The 13,366-nt window shown below is 34.8% G+C and overlaps 1 protein-coding gene across 2 annotated transcripts in view; it reads right to left on the reverse strand.

Moving 5' to 3' along the window:
- Positions 1 to 13,366, reverse strand: part of ITPKB (inositol-trisphosphate 3-kinase B) — a 67,966-nt gene that overhangs the window by 32,338 nt on the left and 22,262 nt on the right. The window lies entirely within an intron of this gene.

Genomic DNA, 13,366 nt, shown 5'->3' on the forward strand with positions numbered 1-13,366 from the left:
TGTGCATGCGTGTGTGTATGTGCACGCACATATATATAAGCTTTACAAATCATTAAAAAAGGCAAATGGCATTTTATAGAAATCACTTTCAATTACTGGATGTTTTGATTAAGAAAGGAATTCTAGATTAGGATTGTATCAACTATTATTACCATTTTGAAGAGTGTGCAAACAGTGATTTTATTTATTTATTTATTTGATTTGTGTGTTATCCATCTCGTCTAGATGCTATGACCTTTTCAAATACTAATACTAATATTTTAGCAACTTCTTGTCAATATAGCAAGAATATTGGCTCATAATGTTTAGTTTATAGAAATAATACTTTCTATCAACTCTACTCTGTTCTGGTCCATTTGAAATGTTATTTCTGAAAACACAACATTTCAAAAATGGTGGAGTATCTGGAAACCATGTTCTATGAAGAAGAATGAAAGGATGTGGTCATTTTTAGCCTACAGAAAAGACCACTGAGGGAGATATGATAACAGTCTTCAAATATCTGAATGGTTGATACATAGAAGGGGGAGGGAACTTATTTTCTGTTGCCTCAGAGAATAGGACAAGAACCAGAACCAGAGGGCCAAAATTACAAAGAAAAAGGTTGAGATTAGATGTCAGGAAGTTATTCTGGACAATATGAACTGCCACCACCAGAATAGGCTGCCATATAAAATGATGAGTTCTGCTCTGCTTAATGCCATATAGATGGGTCTACGGTCTCCTCCAATTCCCATGACTATGATATTAAATTATGCGCATAAGCCTGCAGAAATTGGTGGCAAATGGGGATAGCCACTGCATCTATAATTTTAGTTATTTCACAGAAAAAAACAACAGCAAAGAAATCATAATAATTTGGTTATCTTTGTTTCTCTCTTGAAACATGAAAGAGCAAAATAAATCAATTGAAGTTCATGAAAAGTAACAATATTTGCAAATAACAATAGCATTTTAAAATGTTTAAAGAATGGCTAGCCTTGACTATTCTGATTACAGAATGCATAGCAAAAAACATTTTCTTTTTAAGTATAGTTTTGTCTTTTAATTTTTCATGACACTATACTAAAATACAGTATAAAGTATATGTTTTATTACATCTATTCTACCTAAAAAAACATATAAGGATCTGAATCAAATACACATCACATTTTCCATAATATCCTTTGTTTATTGTCAACAAATTTCAAAAATTACTTCAACTAAGAAAATAAGTTGTGGCTTACATTTCTTTAGTATCTAACTAATAAAAATCCAAACAGTTAATAATTCTCGTTTTTAAAAAAAGGCTTAATTCTATAGGCTAGAATCTTTGTAGTACCCAGGACACCATCTTGCTATATTATCTGAGACTCTTTTTGGCTTGTGAACTTTAAGGAAGTGGATAGAATGCTGTCTAGATTGTCCTCTTTCACTTGTTCTTTGGACCTTTACACATTCTGGCTGTTGTGGGGACTTAGTGAAGGAATAATCATTTTAATCCAGACTGTTCAGATTATGGGGGCTCTTTCTGGGCTCACACACCCTAACTGAACAGCAAATGGAAACTGTGACTAGATGGGCATTTGCCCAGCTTCTGCTGATGCAATAATTGCAGACTTACCTGCTTCAGGACATCTTTGATATAGTAACTCATGGCTTCATTACTGCCTGGTTAAGCTAGGACCATATGCTTTATGTATGGCTGATCTTAAAGACTAGTTGGGAACTATATCTAGAATGAGGGAATCCACACACTAATTAGCTTTTCAATTAGGAGAAGATCTGCAGGTTGTGACTGATTTTAGCTCCTGATGTTTAATCACAATACCCTTTATTGCTTGACATCTCTGTGCCTGTTGGTCTACCGACTCTAACAGGAATTGGCCTAACCTATTGCTTGATTTCATTTATTTATTTGATTTCTATAGCTGCCCATCTGCACAAGTGACTCTGGTTGATGTACATCATAAAACATAAAAACAAATTAAAAACAATATATGCTAGTTCATGGTAGGATATCATCTTGATTTTAGAACTTCCACATTAAACTCCTTGAGGTTTTGAATTTGAAATGAACATAATCAAGATAATTAAATAATGGCAAAATTAATATCTGATACTTTGTTACATGGACAGTAAAGTTGTCCATTTCAGATTTTAAACTGTTGGCTGGAGATATTGGATGGAAAGAGGTAACCCTTTCTGACCAATTCAGAAAGAAGTTGACCTTCAAGATGAGTTGGTAAGGCAAGGAACTCCAGGCCCTGGATTGAAGCAAAGTCATGGTATCAAATACAGAAGTGGCTATGGGTTGACAGTCAGGGTCTCCCTTCTCTGGCTGCTGTGGTCCGAGATCCAGGAGTTGAGGAACCGATACAAACTGACTGTGGTTGCTGAAAGCTGACAGAAAGTTGCTTTATTTAGCAATCACAAGAGGAAGACTTGCTATCAGTTAACAAGAGCAACTAAAACTACAGGGATAGCCATTGCTAAACGATGCTGTCAAATTTTATGACCTCATTGCCGTCACATTCTATGGCCTCATTGCTTAGTCATGGAAATTCCAGTCTGAATTGCTATTTGTAAGTCAAGATCTACCTGCACTATCATATATGCAAAGAATATAAAAACACAGAGACAGCATGCAAATAATTTTGAATATGAATGTGTTCTATTTTCATTGGTAATATATAAGCATATATCAGAAAATCAGAAGTTTGATTAGTCCATCTCTTTTATATGAATAAATATATAAACAGTAGTATGTCTAATCCTGTTGGAAGGACCTTCTGAGCATGTACAACACATGTTCAGAGGTAGAGGAAACAGTCTCAGTGGCCATCATAATTCTTCAAAAAGATGTGGTTTCCTCAAATGGTTTGCCCTGTCTTAATAAACAGATGCATAATTTTCACAATCCAGTTATGTTACACCTAATGTTTTGCAATAAAGATAAAATGAAAATGTCTAATTTTGTCTTTATACATAACTATTTTCCACTAAACAAAGTTAATAATTTGGTGTAATATCTTTGCACTCAAGTTTTTCATTACATCCATTAATAGATAAATAGATAAACCCTAACCCTAACCCCTAACCCTAACCCTAACCCAATCCCTCACACTCATCCTAACCCTAACCCTAACCCTAACCCTCACCCTCACCCAACCCTAAGCCTAAGACTAACGCTAACGCAAACCCTAACCCTAACTTCCTAATTTTAGTTATTATTTTGTAATAATGTATATCATAAAATTATATGCTTAACTAAATATATTTAGCAATAGAAAAACAAAATCCATTTTTTTTATTTTCTCATGACCTACCATTCCAAAATAATTTACTTGATTTATTTTTATTATGAAAATAGAATTTGCATAGAATGATAGGAAGAAAGCAACCATATACGAGATGACATATAAACTATTTACTCTTTACACAGGATCACTGAAATTTACTAAATTCTTCTTAGTAGGAATTATTTAATCTTATTAATTACTATGAATGAAAGTTCTTACAAATAGTGAAAAGAAATGAGATACTTTTAGAAAAAAAGAATTAACTAATAATGTATCTACACATCACTGAACTAACATACTATAATGAATTGACAGGATCACCCACCCTACATCTGAAAGTCATAATTCTGCATTTCTATTAGAAGGCATATGGAAAACAAAATGCTTTTGTGACACAAAGTAAAACTGACTTGCTAGTGTTCGCAAAATGCATTTTTGCTTTTTAACAATTAGCATTCAATTAATATTATTTGAAAATGCAACATGGCACCACTTTAAGCCATCATATATTCCAAATGAAAGAGTATTTTTTTCTTATAAATCCACAGACTTATAGGGACCCCAACATTACATACAGCTCCTGAAGGGCTTAGATGCAATCCCCAAAAACACTTTAATAACAAATTTAATTTTTTATTGTGGCAAACAAGAAAATTGTTCCACACAATAGGTAGAAAAATAGAAATAATATACTTAATTTAAAATATTTATTTAATGTAAATAAAATAAAATGTATTTTTCTTGGCCTTACCACTTGTTTGTCCTAGTCCATACCTACATTTTGCAGTGGTCACTGACTGAAAAATGTTACTCTTCATTCTACAAATTGCTGCAACAATATACTAACTATGGCATGCAGCTAGAAATTTTAAAAATATAATTCTCTTGATTTTAGTGTTTCTAAAAGTTTTCTGATCATGCATGCCATCAACTGGAATTGTTGAATATCATGGGAAACGCATTTCACATAACGCAAGTATATCTGTATTCTTTTTCACCATGCACATTTTTTTTCTTACTATATGAAAATCATGATGATTTTGAGACAAATCCTGAGACATAATTTAACTGTGAGCATAATGTTTAGCAAGCATATTCTATCCAACTCTTCAAATCCTGATAACCTGGAAAATATTTTAACAATATTCTAGTTCAATCTGCCATGTGTTAAGTATTGATGGAACAAAAAAACTTCATAAATTTACAAGTAACTTGGCTCTTTAATTCCAAATGATGCCAGAGGATCATTTTCTTAGGATGAAAGATGGGTCAAATATGCAAACTACAGCAGTTTTTTTTCCCTTTCTTGGATGTTTTCGTATGTAAATTAGGCTTGTGCAAATGGATCAGCTTTCTAAAAATACGATCCAACTGATATGTACAATAATGTAAATTGATATATCAGACTGCTAATTTTAGGCACATTTTTAAAGATAATTGTATAGCCTTGCTTTATGCTTTGTCCTCCAATGTTTCTTCTTTCCTTATGTTAAAATATTTAAGGGGGTGATGGTTATGCTTTATCAAAATTAAATACACAAGTAATCTAAGTTAATGAAATAAATTCCACCCTCCTTACTATTATCTGGCATTATTTCTATATTTTAGCTGGAAGCTTTTTAGTGTGATGATTTTTCTTCTTCTTCTTATGTGCATAAAATCCTAGGTGGGATTCACATAGTTATTTTGTCCTGCTCCCATTTTACAGCCAGCAGGAAATCAGCTTTAACACACAAAATTCTAAAGGCCATTAATGGTAAATTTCCTCAACTAGGCCTGCTACAATAATCAACTGCATGAAAAGCACTCTCCAGTTAATGTGCACAAGGTTCTGTATTTTTTCCTTTATTTATTCCTATGGAATTGATATTGATTGAACTTTCAGGGCTTTGTACTCTCTGGGTCACTAGCCTCTTTAAAATATTTTTTAAAGAATTTGGATGCTGGAATTCTGTTTTCCCTCATGGCCAAAAGAGGATTGAGGACCAAACTCCTTCCCTCCCTAAAAAAAAACCAAAAACAGAACAGAACAGGGATAAATGGAAGAAAGTTCTTCTAGAGGAAACTGGCAGACATCATTGCAGCCATGAGTTTGCTAGCACATAGCATTTGAGGCTGCTTAACGCATGTACATAAACATGTGCACATCAGCAGTGGTCCTACACTGCCTTCACATGATATCTGGAGTAAAGACAAAATATTATTTGCAGGGTGGATCATCTAAAACCAAACTGGCTCAGCTGCAGATATACACTAAGATTTGTGTAGCATGTAGACGTATCTTCTAGAAATGCACAGTGGGCAATCTTTATGCGGAGGCTGGATGGATTTGCTCCGACCTCTCATATTTAAGCCGTGACCCACCTGAACTCCTTCCTATATAACATTTATATAAAAAGAGGGGTTAATTTGCATTTATACATGTTTCAAATTCCAGTTATGATCTGCTTACAAAGAATAAACTATGTCTATTGTAATAACTGTAAGCCTAGACTTTCTTCATTCTTTCATTCTCTTATCCTTATTCTCTGAATATGTTTATACTCAAATCTTGTACTATATCATTGATTTAAATGTACACCCACACATTTAAAAGGCCCAACCAAATATGCACACTTGCTCCTCACCCACACACTTCCCTTCTATCAGCTATAATCTGGTGAAAGTGTTTGGATGAGGCAGACATGCTCACAACATGTGTTAAATAGAAATTGACTTTATTCAGTCATAGTCTGATTTCCCCCATTCTAATCCTCAACTATCACAAATGTTACAATCTTTCCAATCAAACTGTAAAAATTAGAGCAATGCTAATTAGCATTATTTACAGAACCACTGTTGCTACACTCACTGGAATGATTTACTTTGAGAAAATCCCTCAATGCAGAAAATTCCACTTTAATAAGTATGTTGATAGGCAGATGGTTTCACAGTTACTTCAGTTTAGCACATGCAGAATGTCCTTTCACAGCTTTAGGCATGCCTGCTCTAAAGTTGCTCAATTTTACTGTAGGAACAACTCAATAAGTAGAAAAATTTGACAGACAGCCCCTTTGATCCTTTGGGGCACAATCCTTAGAATTTTGACAGTGACACTAAGGTTGGAGCGAAGGCAAGGCACAACACTAGAATGAGAATGATGTGAGCAGCATCAATAAGTATAGAAAATAAAATAAAATAAAATCTTATACTTGCAACTGAAGACCATACAATCCATCTTTTAAAGTTCTTTCTCTCTTACAAAAAGAAGCATATGTGTTGCTATATAAGAAGCCTCTAATTTTATAGAGGAATTGTATGATAAGATTTACAATCATCAGTAATCCATGGTTTATTCATCATCCCAAAACCTAAACCAGAAACTACGCCAAAATGGTTGGATTTGTGTAAAAGGTAAATCAAACAAATCTCATAGTTTAATTTGATTGGTGAATAGAGCTTGTTGGTTCTCACAAGATGAGAGACAGCATTTTTTTCTTCCATTTACATCCTATTCTTGGAGACTGCCTGTTTTCTTGGCAAGGTCTTTCAAAAGTGGCTTGCCATTGCCTCCTTCCTATGACTTAGAGAAATGACTGTCCCAAGGTCACCCAGCTGGCTTTGTGCTTAGCATGGGACTAGAGCTTATGATCTCCTGGTTTCTAACCTGATGCCTACACTACTGCACCAAACAACAAAAATCTCACTTCTTAACTTGACTCCTGAATATTGCCTTTTGATTTTCATAAAATGAGAGACAGCATGATGAGGATAGTAAAAGATAAATGTAATTCTTCTCCTTAAAGAATTCCCCATTTCCTCAAACTGTTTCTAACTATCATTGCTATTCAGAATAAAAAACAGGATACAGTATTAAAAATATAATTATGTTCCAATACTCTTCTAAACACCTCTTAACATACCAGTTTATAATGGTTACTCTGTGATTAATCAGTGTTAATGGTATTACTAAGTACACAAGCACTTTTTCCTGTTGGTAAATGCAAAAGTTACAAAATAATACATTAATTCATCATTATGAGAAATCCTAAAACCATTTTTCCATTGTGTGTTCTGAAGCTTATAGTTTGTTCAACATCATACAATAATTACAAATCTGAATTCAACAAAAAGAAATAGCTCAAAGAAACCATTTATGCTTTTGCTTCTAAAATTAAGCCTATGCATAAAAATTACTTGATTTGAAGAACGTAAGAACATATATAAATAAGTCTATGGCAAGAATTTTTAGATCCAGAATCCCCAAATACACGTGTACCTGTGAAATAGTGCTTATTTGTGGACTAGATCCAATTCCTCATCATTATCAGTTAGTAAACTTTTCTCTGCAGTAAAAACATGGTACTTGAAGAGGGAAGAACTCGGGAAATTCAGGGTTGTTTTCTAGCCTGGGAATTAAAAAATAACCCACCCACCCCAAACCAAGAAGACATGGTAAGGCACTTCCTGATGTTCCTGAGAAAACTGTATGACAAAAATCACCAGAATTAAGTTTAATATGTCCATCTAAGTGGCAGTACCAAGCCACTTTTTATTTAAGTATTGTTCAAATGAGGCAATTAATACAATGTCTATGGAGATTCTCAGTCATCCAGGTCATGGTTGTCTCAAAGGTAGTTTTTCAAGAGGCAACTAGACTTTGAGAAGCAAAATGTCTTTGAAGACATTTCACTTCTCATCCTAGGAGCTTCTTCAGCTCTGACTGGATGGTGGGGAATGGTGCAGATAGCTGGTCATTTGCATTTTTTTAGAGTCTCATTGAAGCCAGTTGGAGGTTTATCTGTGCCCTCAGAGTCATCTGAGTAGTGCAAATAGATATGGAACTTTCTTGGAACTGCTGAAAGAATTCTGTTGTAGGCTGGAGATAGATGATGTCATATCCCTCCTTCCCCCTCTGTTGAGAGAGGGCTTTTCAATATTGATATAGACATTGATCTCTTTGGCCTCTTTGACCCTCTTTCAAAACAGTGGTCCTCTCTGTCCAAAATGTGAACTTTGCTGTCTTCAAAAAAGTGGCCTTTATCTTTTAAATACAGATGGACTGCTTAATCTTGTCCTGGTGGGTTTGTTCTCCTATGTTGTTCAACTGAATTATAGTGGTGATGAGTGCACTATTGGAAGATCTGAAAGACCAGATTAGGTTCAAATTGTCATGAAGAAAATCTATCGATGTGATCTCTAAGAGTCTATATCAACTTGATGGCATATTATTAACAAAAAATGGGATTGGAAGGCTACCTCCAATTTCCATTCCTGTTCTTAAAATTCTGTTTTAAAAAATGGCCTCAAAAATGTCAGTATCAGTGATAGAGTAAGAATGTTGGAGAGTGAGGAGGCAAATTCTGGAATAATAAAGAATTGTAACAAGGCAAATTACGTTTTTGTAAAATGAGAACAGAGTTTTGTATAGAAGAAATCAAAGGAAGTTACAATGATCCACAACATATTCAAAGTCCATGATATACATTGGTAGCATCATTGCTGGATATCAAGAATACTAATCAAGAGCATCAAGGATAATTAATCAAATAAAAGTATACACCAAAATAGCTAGATTATTTGTGAGAAATGTTATTTTTTAGTCAACTACTGTGTATGTATTGTTTGAAAGGAGTGAGGGGAGATATAAGTGTTACATTTTTAAAAGTATTTGCTGACTGTGCAATGACTGTTGGCAGAGTTGGTGGATGAGTTGTGCTAAATAGTAAATTTTCATATTCATTATAAATTTAAATCATCCTGCTGATAATCACAGAGATCAGTACCATGCACATGCTCATTTTGTCAACCGCCAATAAAATGAGCTGAATATGTCAGAGATCAATTATCAAAGGTCAACTGTCACTGATTTTATTACATATTATATGTCACATGTTTACTAAATGAAAGCAGAACTGTCACAAGGAAAAACAGAGCTACTTCATCCTCAGAAGGTCATATGCCTACACTGACTTTTCCATTCTTCAGTCAGAAGATAAAACCACAAAGCAGGGAAGGCTGGTTTGACCAATATCCAATATAATGAAGGGTATGGAAAATAACTTCTTTGTGAAGCCTGAAGTGTAACATAAACTATTGTCAAGAGTAGACTGCAGAATTAAAGAAGCTCTTTGGATCAGAAGCTAAACATCTTCAAAGAAAAACCTGAAACTCCAGTTGCCTCTTGAAACAGCATCTTTGGGACTGCAGTAATATGTTTCACATATATTGTAATCACTGCCTGTTTGTTAAAAGCCTGGAGGGCATGTATATATAGAGAGATTTTTCCATATGATCTTGTCAAGCTGTTCCCCTGACCAACTCTGTAATAGATTATTGCAAACAAAGGAACTGCCATAAAGTTGAGACAATTTCCTGCTACTTGTGATTATGCTACAACATGTAACTGTCATCTAAAAAAAGAGGAAGAATTGCTATCATTTTCACCTGAAAAAAGACTCCGGGCTTTTTTCCAAGTAGAAAAAATGCTTAGCTTTTTAAAGTTATCCTTGTTACCCTGTTGTTCCATTTGTCAGAATACCAAAAAAAACCTGGTAACCCTATTAATAAGTCAAAATTATTGAATCATGCCTTGAAGCACATTTTCAATCCAACAGAGCTAAGTGACTGCATTATGCTGACACTGAACTATAGGAGGCACATAATGAAATAGTATGACTCCCAGGTTATACGTGACAGACATCTATCACATGCCTGTTTTAGAAAGAGGAACATGATAGTTTTATAAGAATATAAACACAGCCGGCTTTCCTCCCACTTTTTATTTTGAATTTTCAAAATGTATTTCTCATTCTAGTATCAAAGAATTAGGACTAAAGAACAGTTTCATATTAAGAATAGTCAGAGAGACAAGGATATAGGATTTGTTTGTTGCCTGTCCTTCCTGCATTCTTTGTGGATCTGTCATAATATGCCGTTATTCACGAGGTGAATCTATGTAAAAGATTGTTTCCATACAGTTATTAGAGTACAGTTTATTTGGTCAAGTTTTCTTTTCTAGACCATGAGCACATATGAAGACAAACTTTATTTTATTCATCCTTACATGTTTTGTCAACCATTTCCTCCCAGTGGCCTGAAAAAGCAAAATGTAATAAATGTGCACCTTGTCTGATGAATTTTTAAATCTATGGAAATATTAAAAACATAACATTAACACTATATTCTAATTCACAGAGGGGTGTTCCCGAGTTAAATTCTTAATTCTGGTTAAAACATCTCAGCAATATTTTTCAACCGTGTGGATTCTTTTATAACATTTCCCAATAGTGTGTTAATAGAATCCAATTAAAAAGCTACCCATAAATTCAAATATGAAGATATTAGATGAGATTTTTAATAAAGCTAGATTGCACAAAATACTTTCAGTCTCCCTCCCTGTTTCCTGCCCTCCTTATAACTATAACGGATGTTGTTTGCTTATAATGAAGCACTGGCTGACTGTCTGGCATTCCATTTAGCAAACCAGTTGAATAGCATGACTGTTAAATATCTGGAAGAATTAACAGCTACCTTCTGCCTATATATACATTAAGACCTTGGAAATTTCCAGAACTGCAATTAAGTTTCTCCAAAAGCTGCTAAAAATATCCAAATGTGTTACAGTTTTTCTTGAGTTACAGCTTTTTTATTTGATACTGTACTATTTGAGTTTAAATGATAACCAAGCATGGTAAAGTTGTAGCTCTAATAGTAGTAACAGTTTTATTTATTATTCATACATAATTAGAATATGATTTGAGCTTATTTTTATAGTTACAGCTCATTCTGCCATGGATAAATTCTGGGTAACACACATGATATCTGTATCTTTGGGCTTGTTCCATTACAAAGATATAATCTGAATTTGATGGCTCCCCAAAGATACTGAATCCAAGTTCACAACAATTTCCTCCTTTTTCTATGAATTCTCACGATAACCTTCAGTCCTCAGTAACATTTCTCAGGGTATATTTGATGCCTTCTACTTAGATCCTGAACTTCCACATCACATTATATGGTAAATAGATTGTGTTGTCTCTTCCAAAATTAACTATTTTCTCTAATAATCCCTGTGCCCTAGAATTTCTCTCAAATACAACTTAAACCCAAAAATCTACACTAGGGCAGCAAATGGCATAGTGTCAGGAGTGGGATTCAAATTTTTAACAACTGGTTTCTGTGGGCGTGGCTTGGTGGTCATGTGACTGGGTGGACATGGCTTGGTGGTCATGTTATTGGCTGAGTGTGGCCAAATCAATCACTCACATTGAGGCATGCATCTCCTTGCCTGGCCTCTCATGACTGTGGGGATGCTGCAACAGTCGTAAGTGTGAAAAATGGTCATAAGTCACTTTTTTCAGTGCCATTGTAACTTTGAATGGTCACTCCACACAAGCAAAGTACCAGCAAAGAAGGGGAAAAAAACTCCAGAGAAGTTCCTGAGACAGGAAGTCTTGTCCTGCCAAGAATGTAATAAGGGTTAAAGGAGAGGCAGTTTCTGTAAGCAACACCAGAATGTTTCCTTCCTGCCTTCCTTACAGGATTTCGGCCAGTAATTTCTTCTGACAACCGGTTCTCCGAACTGCTTAGAATGTTAACAACCAGTTCTAGGGAATAGGTGCAAACTGGAAGAATCCCACCCCTACATAGTGTAAGCATTTCAATAAAATTTATACTACCATTCCATATTATCATGTAGTCACAAATAATCCTAAAAACTTTTTATGGGATGCATTGGAATACTAAGACATCACATTAGGGCTGTGTTCTAGTTTAGGGTAAAGTCCAAACCTAATAACGTGGAGCAATTTCAACTTATTCTGATCAGGACTGTGTGCTCTGTATCAGATTCAAACATCTCCTTGATTCCTGAAAACTTGGTCCTCCATTTTTTAAACACTAGATATATTATTTGAAAAAAAAGTTGTGATGATTACTTTGCAATCCAACTGGGTGATGGGAATCTTAAATTTATTGACTACGACAGGTATCCCCAACCCCTGGGCCATGTGAGCGGTGGGCATGTCCGTCTACCACTTGCACAAAGGGAGCTGCATTTGCACACCTACTGTTCACACAAGACTATCCCCTGTCCCACACACTGGGCTGCCATGCTGGAAAGGTTGAGGAGCACTGCCCTAACATTGGAGTGATTATTAACACCAAGCAACCATCAGATTGTGGAGAGAAATTTATAATTTCTTTTAATAACAATTTAGCCCCACTGTTGTCTAAACATTCTTTCCGTCATTCAGAGTTAGTGTATGTGATGGCATTCTGGTAAATTAGTTAGATTAAAAAAATTTCATCAGTGTTGGGTCTTCTTCAGTTTGTTTCTACCAACTTTCCACTTCTCTCCTTTCCTATTACATCTTCCTTCACAGATACTAGAGGAATCTCTTTAGTCTGAACATTCCAAAATTCCTCTATTGCTTTGGTAGGCATATTTTGATTCTCTTTTATGTTGCCTTTGTCACACTGCTGTTCTTAACATCTACCAGGCATGCTAGTATTCCTGGTCCCTCACTTCTGTTGCTTAATAAAACTCAACAAAACTATTAAAACTGGAAAAAAAAATAAAGCATTCAATTAATACAACAAAAAGTAATGGGTTAAAATGTGAATAAATAAATCTGAAACCTAACTATTATCCTGAAATATAAAATTATGAGGTGTTTGGCTGAAGACCTGGTTTTTCTTTGTCATCCTGGGTCCCCACCACCACCACCATCAAACCACAAATCCCAGCACAAATCCCTACTGGCTGGAGCTGCAGAGGGCTGCAGTTCAGCGTACTTTTAGAGGGTCAAGTTCAGGGGTGGGGTTCTACCTGGTCCGACTGGTTCTATAGAACTGGTTGTTATGATTCTGCCCAGTTTGGAGAACTGGCAAATTGCGCCCCTGCTAACATCTTTTTCAGATGTTGATGAAAGAATCTATTTTAATTGATCCAGTCTTTGTGCTTCCATTAGGGTTTTCCTATTAAAACTTGAGAAACATAAAAAAACCATATGTTGTATATTTTACTTTTGTATCTGGATACTTGTCATAGGAACTTAACATTAATTCAATAAACTGAATTGAGTTATGTTGAAAATGAAACA

The sequence above is a fragment of the Pseudonaja textilis genome, chromosome 1, assembly GCF_049901715.1.
Source record: "Pseudonaja textilis isolate UNSWEBS1 chromosome 1, rPseTex1.2, whole genome shotgun sequence".
NCBI lineage: Eukaryota > Metazoa > Chordata > Lepidosauria > Squamata > Elapidae > Pseudonaja > Pseudonaja textilis.